This window comes from Delphinapterus leucas, chromosome 18 (assembly GCF_059928025.1).
Source record: "Delphinapterus leucas isolate spDelLeu-1000000601 "Yukka" chromosome 18, BTC_Dleu_Yukka2, whole genome shotgun sequence".
Taxonomy (NCBI): Eukaryota; Metazoa; Chordata; class Mammalia; order Artiodactyla; family Monodontidae; genus Delphinapterus; species Delphinapterus leucas.
In genome coordinates, this window is record NC_143146.1 from 70372990 (window position 1) to 70386344 (window position 13355).

Sequence of the window (13355 nt, forward strand, 5' to 3'; positions counted from 1 at the left end):
TTACTTTCCTTTACATGTGAATATTGAGAAGGAATTAGATGATTTACTGAAGATCTTTCTAGCTCTTAATTTCTAGTTGTCAGACTTAAAAAAAGTTTTGTTAATAATGGCTAGGTAGGGAGCTCTGACCTTTGAGTCAATTTATGGCTTCTTTTTTTTTCTTTCTTTGCCTGTGCCCCACGGCTTGTGGGATCTTAGTTCCCCAACCAGGGATTGAACCCGCACCCCCTGCACTGGAAGTGCGGAGTCTTAACCACTGGACTGCCAGGGAGGTCCAAGCTCTGCCACTGACTCGATATGATCTCAACTCCTCTGCACCTCAGTTTCCTTCCCTTTTAAATAGGGCTATCTGCTCCGTCTACTTCAGAAGACTCTTGTGAGGATTAAATGTGTATGAGAGAACTTGTTAAACTTTAAAGTGCTGTATAAATTTTAAGAGGCATTAGTTACTGCCGAAGATGTTGATCAGTAGAGATAATCTTCAAGGTATTCTTAGGGAGAAGTCTGGCTCTGAAGTGAAGGAGGCAGCTGGGAGTTGATATTGTGAGTTCTCTTGATAGGCTGGGCATTGGCAGTTCTGAGAGCACAGGACTTTGGCCCTGCTTTGGGGTGTGTTGTGCATTTACATGGAAATCCGGAAAGTAGGCAAGGATACAGTCCACAGCTCAGCGAGGAGAGAGGTCTGCAGGGAGGATGCAAGGTGTAGTGGGTGTGACAGGCCATGTCCCTCAAGGAGCTGCCTTCCCCACTTTTTTGTTGCGGGGTCAGGTTGGGGAGAGAAGGAGAATGGCAAATTATTAAAAAATACATGTGTAAGAAAACAGTAAAACTGTAAGCCTATCTTATGTATTTTTGGATTCTGGGAAATTCATATTTTCATTATTCTATGTATTTTCCAAATTTTCTATAATGGACATGTATTTCTTGGATCAGAAAAATAAAACTTTTTTTTCTTTAAAACTTGGAAATCGTTTTTACAAATGCGGGTTCAGCTTTTTTTTGCTTAACTTTTGTTTCTCATTTGATTAAAGAATTAAAAATGTTTTTGAAATTAGAATATGTCTGGTCTTCCAAATCAATGTTATATTTCTATGCTTTTCACCTATATGTTTTCAGTTTGCAGGGACTGGAATGTGGAAACCATCTATTTAAATTCTTTGGACGGGTTAAAAAAAAGAAGTTAGAGTTGTATCTGGTTTAAAATTTTTAAGTACATCAGAGTACTAAAAATTTAGCTTGTCCCTTATATGTGTTTTGTCACCTCTGTTTCATTTAAAAAGCATTTCAAAAATAGGTTCTTACCATTGACCTGTAAGTCCTGCTTCCAGGAGTTCATCCTAAGACAATAACTGGACAAGTGCATGAGGATAGAGGGATGTTCAGAGTTTTTGATGTGATAGAAAAAAATATGAAAAAGAAAAAAATGTGAGCCAACTTAAGTGTACAAAAATAGAGGATTGGCTTATAAGTCATGAGTCATTAGTGAGAACATAGATGTACATTTGACTACAAATAAATACACAAAAATCCCATTTTCTGTTCAAAGAAATGTGTAAAAAGATATTGTTCATAGTGTTAACGCAAGTTAGTGTGCCGGACGCACAGTGAGCCCAAACAAACTGAAATGTTGGAGTTTGGAACAGAGGAAGGTTTATTGGAAGCCCATGCAAAGAGAAGAGGTGGCTCATGCCCTAAAAAGTCCTGAGCTTCCAGAAGGGCTTCGGCAATGCACTTTTAAAAGCCAGGTGGAGGGGGCGGGTCGCAGGGTTTGTGATCAGCTTGTGCACGGTTCTCTGATTGGCTGATGGTGAGGTAGCAGGGTGGTATCACAGGGAGGCCTGGAGCTGTGTGTTTATGGTCATCAAGTAGTTAACGTCTTGCATTTGTTGGAGAGGGGAGTTTTTTACATCTGCAAGACAACTCAGGAAATGTGCGTCAAATACTATTATCTAGATAGTTCAGAGAGGAGCCAAAGCAGAGGATATGGGGGAAGGCCTGTCCCAGGAATGCCTCCATGGGGTCCTGCTAGGTTACAATAGTTGATTTTTAGGCGGTGGGATGGAATATAGACTTTTGCCCCTGAGTTATTTTCTCATTTTTTCTACAACAAATACATATTACTTGTTAACTTTTTAAAGGTGAAAATAACTTTAAGTTAGCTGCAAATAGTTTTATTCAGTAACTTGGTTCGGTAGACCTAGGTTGTGTGATGAAGCATTTATTAAATAACCAAGTAAATATGTCATTTTCTATATAAAAAGGCTTTCCTAGGTTTATTCTTGATTGGACATACTAGAAAGCTTTTTTAATCTGTAAGGAGACTGATTTTAATTATTTGGTGCTATTAATTATTTAATATTTTATTAATTAGCGTATGAACTAGCATAGGTCACTTAATTGAACACTTCAGGTTCTTCTTCATTAAAATGAAGCTAATATTCCATTAGTAAGTTTATTGTGAGGATTTAAGGTACTGTGGTCAACAAGGATCCTATGCTTATGAATGTGAAAGCACCGATGAATGTGTGGGCCATAATAAATACCAACTATTGTTAATTTTTCACTAGTCAACAGTAGTAGTATTTACTGAGTACTTACAAGACTGTTAGCACTTGCTTAGTAAGGTATATACAAAATAAGATTAAGAGCCTACACAAGACCAACAAATGGAAGACAATAACCAGTACACTGCTGTGGGTAAGTAAAGTCTCATGGGGAATAGCCTGTTCTTTGCTGGTGGTGTTCAAGGCCAGGGGAGTCACTGGGCATGGTTAGGAAGATAGGATAATTAGGGAAGAGCTAGTCTCCTCCATGTGGAGATGATTCTTGACCTGGCCTTGAAGACCAGGAGGATGTGACTGCACAAAGGAAGAGGATTACCATCATGAATAAGGAGATGGAGATGGGAAAGAGCTGGGTGTTCTAGGCTCATGAGGAGCATGGTTTTACTGCAGTGGGTTGTTTATATTAGTGTGTTGGTTAGGTAAACCCAGGGCCAGATCATGGAGAATGTTAAGATCTGGATAAAGTAGTACAGGGTTGAGAGAAGAAACAGGATTCCAGTCCTAAGACCCTTTCACTCTCAGCACGTGATCCAGAACTATTTCTTTTTCCACAGCTGAACTGATAAACTCACTTGGATCTGCACTTGTTCTGTCCTCCGACTTCAGTGAAAACATCTGTGGACGTCTGTTTACCTCTGTGCTTTCTTCTGTGCGTGTGTGGACATTTTAACTGCTTTTAAGTGTCCAATTAACTGGTATTAATTACATGATGTGCAACCATCTCCACTATCTTTTTAAAAAAAATTTTATCACCACAAACAGAAACTCTGTACCCATTAAGCAATAACTGCTCATCCTCCTGCCCTCGCCTCAGCCCCTGGTAACCTCTGATCTACTTTCTGTCTCCATGTATTTGCCTACTTTAGATACCTCATGTAAGTGGAATCATACAGTATTTGTCCTTTCGTGTCTGGCTTATTTCACTTAGCTTAATGTTTTCAGGCTTCATCCATGTTGTAGCATATGTCAGAACCTCATTACTTCGTGGCTGAATAGCATTCCCTTGCATGGATATACCACTAAATTGTCCTTTTGAAATGAAATGAAATGGCAATAGTATAGTCTTTTTTTTTTTTTCTTAATGACGTTATTTGAAAAATTAAAAGTTGTCAACCTTATGTCAGTCCCCGGAATGTTTTTGAATCTTTACGTATCAATCAAAGCAAAGTCTGGGGACCACACTCTAGGACATATGTCCTTTGCAATGTGCTAGTTTGTTTTGGCACCATCAAAAATGGTTTGTAACATGGATTCGGTAGGTTCAAAGGATGTTCACTGACAGCTGTCTTTTCTCCTCATTTTTATCTCTGGACGACATGGAATTTTCCATCAAAAGAAATACCTTTTCATTATTTCTTGGCATTAGAGCTTTCCAAAGAGGTGAAAGGATGCTTTCCTGATGTGATGCAATGATGGGACAGAGATGGGGACAAAGGTATACTTTACAAACAAACACAGTTTTTAAAAAAATATGGGAAACAGTGAGAAGAGGGGATTAGTTAACTAAGTAGTGAGTAATGAGACCCCAAAGTGTACTCACTCCACAGTGCACTAAGCCAGCAGGCCTGGACCATGGTGTTTTTAATTATGAGGGTAGGGCTGTCATAAATAAAAGCAAGGTCAAAATAGGAAGTTGGCAGTATTCCAAGTCTGTGTGTATGAACATAGAGTATCAGGCAGGTGACATCTCAGAGTTTTAGCCACTTAGGTCTACTTGGAGAAGGTACTTCTTATATTTTTAGTAATTTTCCTAAGATGAGTCCTGAATCTCTTCTCCCCATCGCTGAGAATCCTTGCAGTGCCTCTCTTTGGAGGCTGGGATGAATGAGTACTATATGTGCTTCCTATGTTCACAGAGAGTAAGAACACACTCTGCAGTATGTGTTCACAATCACTTACTAGAAAGGTAACACAGGAGAATCCCCACCACCATAGTCCTGGAGCTGTCGGGGTAGTGGAAGAAGACCCTGCTGAATTGGGCAATATAGTGTCGCAGATGTGGTTATGATTAGAGAAGCAGTAGGAATAGAGGAAGAAATGAAAGGGGAAGAATATTTTCATAGGAAAATCTCAGGAAATGAACAAGAAGTTCCCACAGAGTTCATCTAGTCCAAGCTCAAGACACTAAACTCTGAGAAGTTATATACTTAAAAAAAAAAATTTTATTGAAGTATAGTTGATTTACAATGTTGTGTAATTTCTGTGCACCAAAGTGACTCAGTTATACATATATATATATACACACACATATATATATTCTTTTTCATATTCTTTTCCATTATGGTTTGTCACAGAATATTGAATATGGTTGCCTGTGCTATACAGTATGACCTTTTTGTTTATCCATCCTATATATAATAGTTTGCCTCTGCTAATCCTAAACTCCCATTCCTTCCCTCCCCTCCCCCCCTCCCCCTTGGCAACCACAAGTCTGTTCTCTATATCTGTGAGTCTGGTTTTGTTTTGTAGATATGTTGATTTGTATTGAATTTTAGATTCCACATATAAGTGATATCACTTGGTATTGGTCTTTCTGACTTACTTTGCTTAGTATGATAATCTCTAGTTGTATCCATATTGCTGCAAATGACATTATTTCAAGAAGTTGTATATCTTGATCAAGTTCATAGCAATGAATTCTCCTTATTTCTAATCAGAGCTTTTTCTTCTGCACCAAAGGAAGAGGCTAGTGGGACTAAAGTGGTAAAAGTATAATGAGGTTGGTTTCGATCTACTGTTCATGAAAAAACAGGTAAAGGCCCTATTAAGTGGGCTTAGTTTACCTGGATTTCAACTGTCAGGGTAAGGAAGCCACATGTTATTATTTGTCAGTATTGGTGATATGTTTCTTCTAATACAAAAAAAAATTACCGAGGAATTGATTTTATTTTTGGCTGCGTTTTGAGTCTCCGTTGCTGCATGGGGGCTTTCTCTAGTTGTGGTGAGCTGGGGCTACTCTTCATTGCAGTGCGTGGGTTTCTCATTGCAGTGGCTTCTCTTGTTGCGGAGCACGGGCTCTAGGCACACGGGCTTCAGTAGTTGTGGCACACAGGCTCAGTAGTTGTGGCTGGCAGGCTCTAGAGCACAGGCTCAGTAGTTGTGGTGCATGGGCTTAGTTGCTCTGCGGCATGTGGGATCTTCCCGGACCAGGGCTCAAACCCGTGTCCCCTGCACTGGCAGGCGGATTCTCAACCAGTGCACCACCAGGGAAGCCCCAATTTTCTTTATTAATGTGGTACCATTGAGGGCCATGGGGAGAGATGAGATTTGGATTTCTAAGTAAGTGTTCATATTTATCCTGACTATGATGTGTTGGGGAGAGATAGCCAACACTGACCTCCCAGGGTTATCTCATGTTTCTTCCTCATTCACTCACATGACAGGATATTTATAATATAACCCAACTTAGTGCCCAGGTTCCTTCTTGGCATTTTGATGAACTCTTCTCTATATAATGGCAACCGTTCTAGGCCCATTCGGACTCTAGAGGAACCCAATATGAAATTATTGTCATTCCAAGTTACCTAAAGATAGCTAGGCTCTATGAGATTAAGGAAATAGTACGATAAGAGGAAAACTAGTCTCACGTCTGATTGTTCCTTCATAATGCTCTCCGTCGCATTGCAGGCATGGCTTGCGGAGAAGGCTATCTGTTTTGATCAAGGTAAGAGCCTGGGAAAGGGTATGGCAGTAATGGAGACAGAAAAGAAAGCCCACATTTACTGAGTATTGACTGTATGCAGGCACTATATATGCTAGCTTACTGGATCTTTACAATAATCCTAACATGGAGTGTTTTTATGTTACAGATGAGGACATTAGGATCAGAGAATCATGCATTTGATTCTGAGATTCAGGATTTCATAATGCACAAAGTGGTCTTACCTTACCAGCGATGTTCATGGACAAAAACACCTACATCCACTTTTGACGATTGATTAAGGAGTCCTGTTGAAGTATTGTATAACTAGAATATTTCAGTGTTCTTTACCCATACTTTTTAAGGTTATGATGAAGAAAAGGGTCTGAAAGGGACCTTCTCTGTCATCCAGAAAGGCCCTCTGGATGGTAGCACCTCTCCAACCTTCTTTGCCCCTTACTTTGACTTTCTTTTCTTTCTTGAACTTAGCACCACTTGGCATATACATAGCTGTTTATTATCTATTTCTTTTATGAGAAGGTAAGCTTCATGAGATGTGATGCAAGCTCCATGAGATCAGGAGCTTTATTCTGTTCAGTCCCTAAAAGAAGGCCTGGCACATAGTAGGTCTAAATATTTGATGGATGTGTTAATTCCAGAAACTTCCTAAGAGTTGGTAGCTCAGAATCAGCATGGGTCTTGAGTAAACAACAAAACCAAAAAGGAGATTATTCACATAAAGAGAAATGTAAAAGAATGCACGAGCTGTTGAGAATAGACAAGAGGGGGAAAAATAAAGAAAAAGAAAAAAAAACTTTAATTCCGTTCATAAGAAACCCATTCCTGTTTTACATGTGAAAATGTTTCATGTGCCATCTCCTTCACCCAATAGTTATCCTAAAGAGGGATTTAAAAATAAGTATCGGGCTTCCCTGGTGGCGCAGCGGTTGGGAGTCCACCTGCCGATGCAGGGGACACGGGTTCGAGCCCCGGTCCGGGAAGATCCCACATGCCGCGGAGCGGCTGGGCCCGTGAGCCATGGCCGCTGAGCCTGCGCATCCGGAGCCTGTGCTCCTCAACGGGAGAGGCCACAACAGTGAGAGGCCCGCGTACCGCAAAAAAAAAAAAAAAGTATCAAAGATATAGCTGTTTTCCCATTTAAACAGCAGTCAAAAAAGAGCCCAGAGTGACAGTTTTCCTGTGTGGCCACTGTTCTGTTGTCTGTAACTGCTTTATGACATTTTGGGAAAACACAGCTAAAAACAAGTTAGTGCTGAGGTGGGTGTGCTTCTGATTCCTTCTCTTCAGAGCATGGCTGAGTTGAAAACATAAAACATAGCCTGTGGCATTGCTGGATTCTCTGGAAGGGTGCTGTTCACATTCAAGATACTGAAAGGAATTTCTCCTAGAAACTGCAGTGGAGCCACACTGGCACATGAGGGCTAACTGTTAGTCTGGTTTTGGATCTCATAAACATGCCCTACTTTGGAGGTGTGAGGAGTGAGGGCAAGAGTGAGCGTAGGACAGCCTGGGAACTCTTCACTGGAGTCCCCTTAGCCACTGTGGCTTGACGGTATCCATGGTGCTGGTGATGGTTGTGCTCCATCTCTCCAAGGGCAGGGCTCAGCCTTGGCATGGTGGTTGGCAGCACCGAGAAGGGCAGGCCACACCGGGCTTCAGGGGAGACTGGCCCGAGATGTTTACAGACATGTCTCCCTCCCCATTCTCCTCAGGTTGTTGGGTCACTGAATCTGTCTCCTGCCTCCCAGCTTAAAGTCCTTGAGAATTCCAATAACATCTAGAGGGAGTGCTGGAATCTAAGAATTCTCTTTCCCAGTCCTCTTTGGGGGTAAATCTGAGGTTTGGGTAAAATTCTCAACATGTAAAGATGAGTAAATAGAAATTCTCCTCACACAGTTTGGGACCCTATACAAAGTTTACATAATTAAGACAACAGAGCCTAACATTCAAGAACCATTCATACAGTTACCAAATATTTATTATCTCTCATGTACCTGGCATTCTTCTAGATGCTTAGAATAGAGCAGTGAACAAAAGAAACAAAAATCCCTGCCTTCATGGAACATATATTCTATCAGAGAGAAAAATTTTTTTCTGAAGGAAAGAAGGAAATTTTAAATAACATCTGCTCTGCTCTGTTCTTTCAAAAAACAAACAAAAAGGATTTAATAGCTATTCCACTTGGAGTATATACCCTCAGGAGACATTGTACATATGCACAAGGAGATTGGCACAGTGATGTTCACGAAAAGTTGTTCATGATAGAGAAAATTGCAAACAACCTCAATGTCACTAGAGAAAAGGATAAATGTGGTTTGTTTATTTTATAGCACTCAATCACAGTGGTTTAGTGTATAGCTCTGAGGCCAGAAGCCTGGGTTTTAATCCAGCTGTACCACTCTCTGGTCTTTTTTTTTTTCCGCCAGCTTTATTGAGGTGTAATTAACACATTGTGTAAGTTTAAGGTGTACAATATGTTGATTTGATACATTTCTTTATTGAAAAATGGTTACCACCGGACTTGCCTGGTGGCGCAGTGTTTAAGAATCCACCTGCCAATACAGGTGACACAGGTTCGAGCCCTGGTCTGGGAAGATCCCACGTGCCGCAGAGCAACTAAGCCCGTGCACCGCAGCTACTGAGCCTGCACTCTAGAGCCCGCGAGGCACAACTGTGGAAGCCCGTGCACCTAGAGCCCATGCTCCGCAACAAGAGAAGCCACCGCAATGAAGAGTAGCCCCCGTTCGCAGCAACTAGAGAAAGCCTGCGCACAGCAACGAAGACCCAACACAGCCAAAAATAAATGAATAAATTAATTTTTTTTAAAAAAAGAAAAATGGTTACCACTGTTGTTAGCCAACGCCTCCATTGTGCCACATAATTACCATTCTGTTTTTGTAATGAGAATATTTAAGATCTACTCTTTTAGCTACTTTCAAGTGTATAATAACAGTGGTAACTATAACCACCATGCTGTGCATTAGAGCCCCAGAATTTTTTTTTTTTTTTTTTTTTTTTTGCGGTATGCGGGCCTCTCACTGTTGTGGCCTCTCCCGTTGTGGAGCACAGGTTCCGGACGCGCAGGCTCAGCGGCCATGGCTCACGGGCCCAGCCACTCCGCGGCATGTGGGATCCTCCCAGACCCGGGCATGAACTCGTGTCCCCTGCATCGGCAGGCGGACTCTCAACCACTGCGCCACCAGGGAAGCTCCCGATCCCCAGAATTTATTCATCTGATAATTGGAAGTTTGTACTCTTTGAGCAACATTTCCCCATTTCCCACACCTTCAGCCCCTGGTAACCACCACTATACTCTCTTTCTATGAGTTCAACTTTTTTAGATTCCACATATAAGTGAGATCATACAGTATTTGTCTTTCTGATTTATTTCACAACATAATGCCATTAAGGTTCATCCATGTTGTCACAAATGGCAGGATTTCCTTCTTTCTCATGGCAGAATAATATTCCATTGTATATATTTACCACATTTATCCATTTGTCCATTGACAGACACTTAGGTTGTTTTCATATCTTGGCTATTGTGAATAATGGTTCAGTGAACATGGGAGTGCAGATAACTCTTCAAGATCCTGTTTTCATTTCCTTTGGGTATATAACTAAAAGTGGGATTACTGGATTTTATGGTAGTTCTATTTTTAATTTTTTGAGAAACCTCCATTCTGTTTTCCACAGTGGCTGCACTAATTTACATTCCTTCCAACTGTGCACAAGGTTTTCCTTTTCTCCGTGTCCTCATCAACACTTTTAATCTCGTCTTCCTGATGACAGCCATTCTAACAGGTGTGAAGTGATAGCTCATTGTGGTTTTGATTTGCGTTTCCCTGATGGTTAATGATGTTGAGCACCTTTTTACGTACCTGTTTGCCATTTGTATGTCTTCTTTGGAAAAATGTCTATTCAGATCCTCTGCCCATTTTTAAATTGGATTGTTTGGTTTTTGCTAATGAGTTATATGAGTTATTTATATATTTTGGATATTAATCCCTTATCAGATATATGATTTAGAAATATTTTCTTCCTTTTGGTAGATTGCCTTTTTATTTTGTTGATTGTTTCCTTTGCTGTATAGAAGCTTTTCAGTTTGATGTAGTCTTATTAATTTTTGCTTTTATTGCTTTTGCTTTTTGGTGTAATATCCAAAAAATCATTGCCAAGACAAATGTCAAGGAGATTTTCCCCTATGCTTTCTTCTAGGAGTTTTATGGTTCAGGTCTTATGTTTAAGTCTTTACTCCATTTCAAGTTTTTGTGAGCGGTTTAAGATAGGGGTCCATTTCCATTCTGTCTTAACCACTGCCACATACTAAACTAAAATTTTAGATGGACTGGGGAGTAAAATGTAATAGAACATGGATGAATATTTACATAATCTTGGGTTGGGAAAGACTTGTAAATGTATTACCAAAGACAGAAAGTAGAAAATAAAAGATGGATACATGTGACTAAGAAAACTTCTAATAACTGAGACTTGTATGTTAGAGTTCATTATAAACAAAATTAAAAAGAAATTGATGTACTTAAGAATTTTACATATTCAAAAAGAAAGCCATAAACCTCCCAATAAGGAGGTTTTATTAGGACATGAAAATGCAGTTCACAAAAGAATATCTCTAAATGACCAGCACGCATAAGAAAAAGTATTTAAACTTGCTGGTAATCAAAGAAGTTGGGGCCAAACTAAATACCTAACCCCACAGAGCATTGGTTAAGTAAATTATGGTACATCCATATGAATAACTATGTCATAATCATTAAAAATAATGGCACAAAGTCATATTTCATGAGGTAGGAAATAATTGCTGTGGAGATAAGTTTGGTGAAAATAAGTTGGTATTCTCTACATTATGTTTCTGTTTTTATGTAACAAAATATCAGATGAGAGAAAAAGAAAAAAATTCTGTCCCCTGGAAAAAGGATCAAAATATTAACAATTATTTTTAAGTGGGGGAATATAGGAACCTCTCCTATTTTGCAGTTTCCTCTTTCAAAATATTTTGCCTTGAATATGTATTACTTTGCTAATAAGAAAGGAAAAGTAGTATTTTTAAGGTTGGTGTAGACAAAGACACAGGAGCCAGCTTGAAGGGTACCTGCTGGTCAGATTTGGGGCCATTTGCTCATCATAAAGAATAATGATGGTAAGCATTATCAAAAGGGAACAGGGAAAGAGAGCTCTTCCTTACTAGACAATGCCACCTAGTAAATATAGAAGAAATTACATGGGATAATCAGTATTTGCAATTCCCGATGTAATAACTGATTTGACAGTGATCGGCAATGAATGTAAAGATCGTTGAGGGAAAGGTTGTTGGGGAACAGGATGTTACGTGGAGTCTCGTGTTTCACACCCCCTGCCCACCAGCATTACATAGTATTACAAGGGAAGCAATGCACCTTTACAGTGGAGAGATCTAGCTGACAGCACCTTTTAGCCAAGTGGTCAAACTTAGCACGATGGTACAAACGGTCATTATGTGCAATCAGAAGTACACAAACATCACCTCTGTACGTTCCTTCTAAAAATGTTTAACCTGTATCTAATTATGAGGAAACAATCATGCAAACCCAGAATGTGGGGCAGTCTCAAGCCAACTGACTAGACTTTTCAAAAAGGAAACCAAAGAAGGCATGACAGTTCTAGATTAAAAGACACCAAAGAGACATAATAACCAAATGCAGTACTTGAACCTATGAAAGATATTATTGGTACCATGAAGGAAATTTTAAAATTATAAATTAAATCTATTAACATTAGCTATTATAAATAGCTATAATATAAAATTACAATGTAAATTAATACACTTATAATTTATTTATAGTATATAATATTTGGTATAATTTATAATTATAATAAAGTAATGTAAATTAATGTTATTTTTAAGATGTGATATAATTATGTAGGAGAATGTTCTTATTTATAGAAGATACTTGACAAAGCATTTAGGAACAAAGTATCATGATGTCTGCAACTTACTTTTAAATGGTACATCAAAAATACATATGCGAGAGATGTAAAATAAATGAGGCAAAATGTTAACAACTGTAGGTGAAGGGTAAGGAGTGTTCATAGTATTATTCCTTCAACTCATTTCTATAGGTTTGAACCTTTTCTACATATAAAAGGTTGGGAGGGGGAAGTTCAGGTGGCAATAAAAAGGAGAGGGCAAGTATGGAATAAATGAGACGAGGGACGTGGCAGCCCAGTACAGTGTATGGATCTTGTTTAGCTCTTGATTCACACAAACCAATTATAGTAATATGTTTATGAGAAAATCAGGGAAATCTGAACACTGATGCGGTATTTGCTGAAATGAAGTATGAAGCAGATGGAACAAAACTGGCCATATGATAATTGTTAAAGCTGGACGATGGGTACGTGGGGAATGATTATATTATTCTGCCTACTTTTGCATGTTGGAAAATTTCCATAATAAAAAGTTAGGGGTACAACTCAAAATTACATACTAATGTTGGACTTTTGTCAGCGAGTGGGGAGTAACTAATAGATATCTAAATATATTCGCATGGTTCTCTATTATTAAATAAAAGAATGATGTAAGTTGTGAAATCAAGATTAGAGCCTTGAGTTTCTCTTCATAGGAGTGCTTTCAAGTGAATTTGGGGGGAGCTGTGGAGGTGAAAATTATGTGGATGTAATTGTCTTTCTATTTTTTTCCCTTTTATTTTCATTCTCTCAATTTCCCTAATGCATGAGGCTCCTGACCACCATAAAGCAAGCTAGAGCTGGGGCATTATCCTCATCACTTCTGAAGCTGATGGAATGGTATTTATTGCTTCCACTTAAGTTTGAGACTCTCAAGATTGTCTATTTAATCAGTTTTTCATTTAGCTGGGAGAGCTTTTATTGTCTTGCATATTCAAGATGTACCATGACTGCCAGTGCTAATTTAACATTCAGGTGAAGATAAAAAAAGTTTTCGAAGGAATGATCATTCAGTAAGATCATGAAGACCGCTTTTTCTTCCTCCCTTGCCCACACATTCCATCCGAGTTGTAAAGGTGAAAAATACTCATATTTTTGCCTTCCTGTTTGTTAGGAGGACCATGTAGGCTACAGTGGAAAACATGAGTAGATAAGGCTATGTC

General features: G+C 39.2%; 1 protein-coding gene and 1 non-coding gene across 9 annotated transcripts in view; both read left to right on the forward strand.

The window, feature by feature from the left end:
• The window catches only part of N4BP2L1 (NEDD4 binding protein 2 like 1), a 35038-nt gene that overhangs the window by 2240 nt on the left and 19443 nt on the right, over positions 1 to 13355 (forward strand). The gene's annotated exons all lie outside the window — the stretch shown is intronic.
• LOC115803199 (small nucleolar RNA SNORA16B/SNORA16A family) lies at positions 7331 to 7462 on the forward strand. The gene has a single exon (XR_004023865.1). It is a non-coding gene; the product is annotated as a small nucleolar RNA SNORA16B/SNORA16A family (small nucleolar RNA).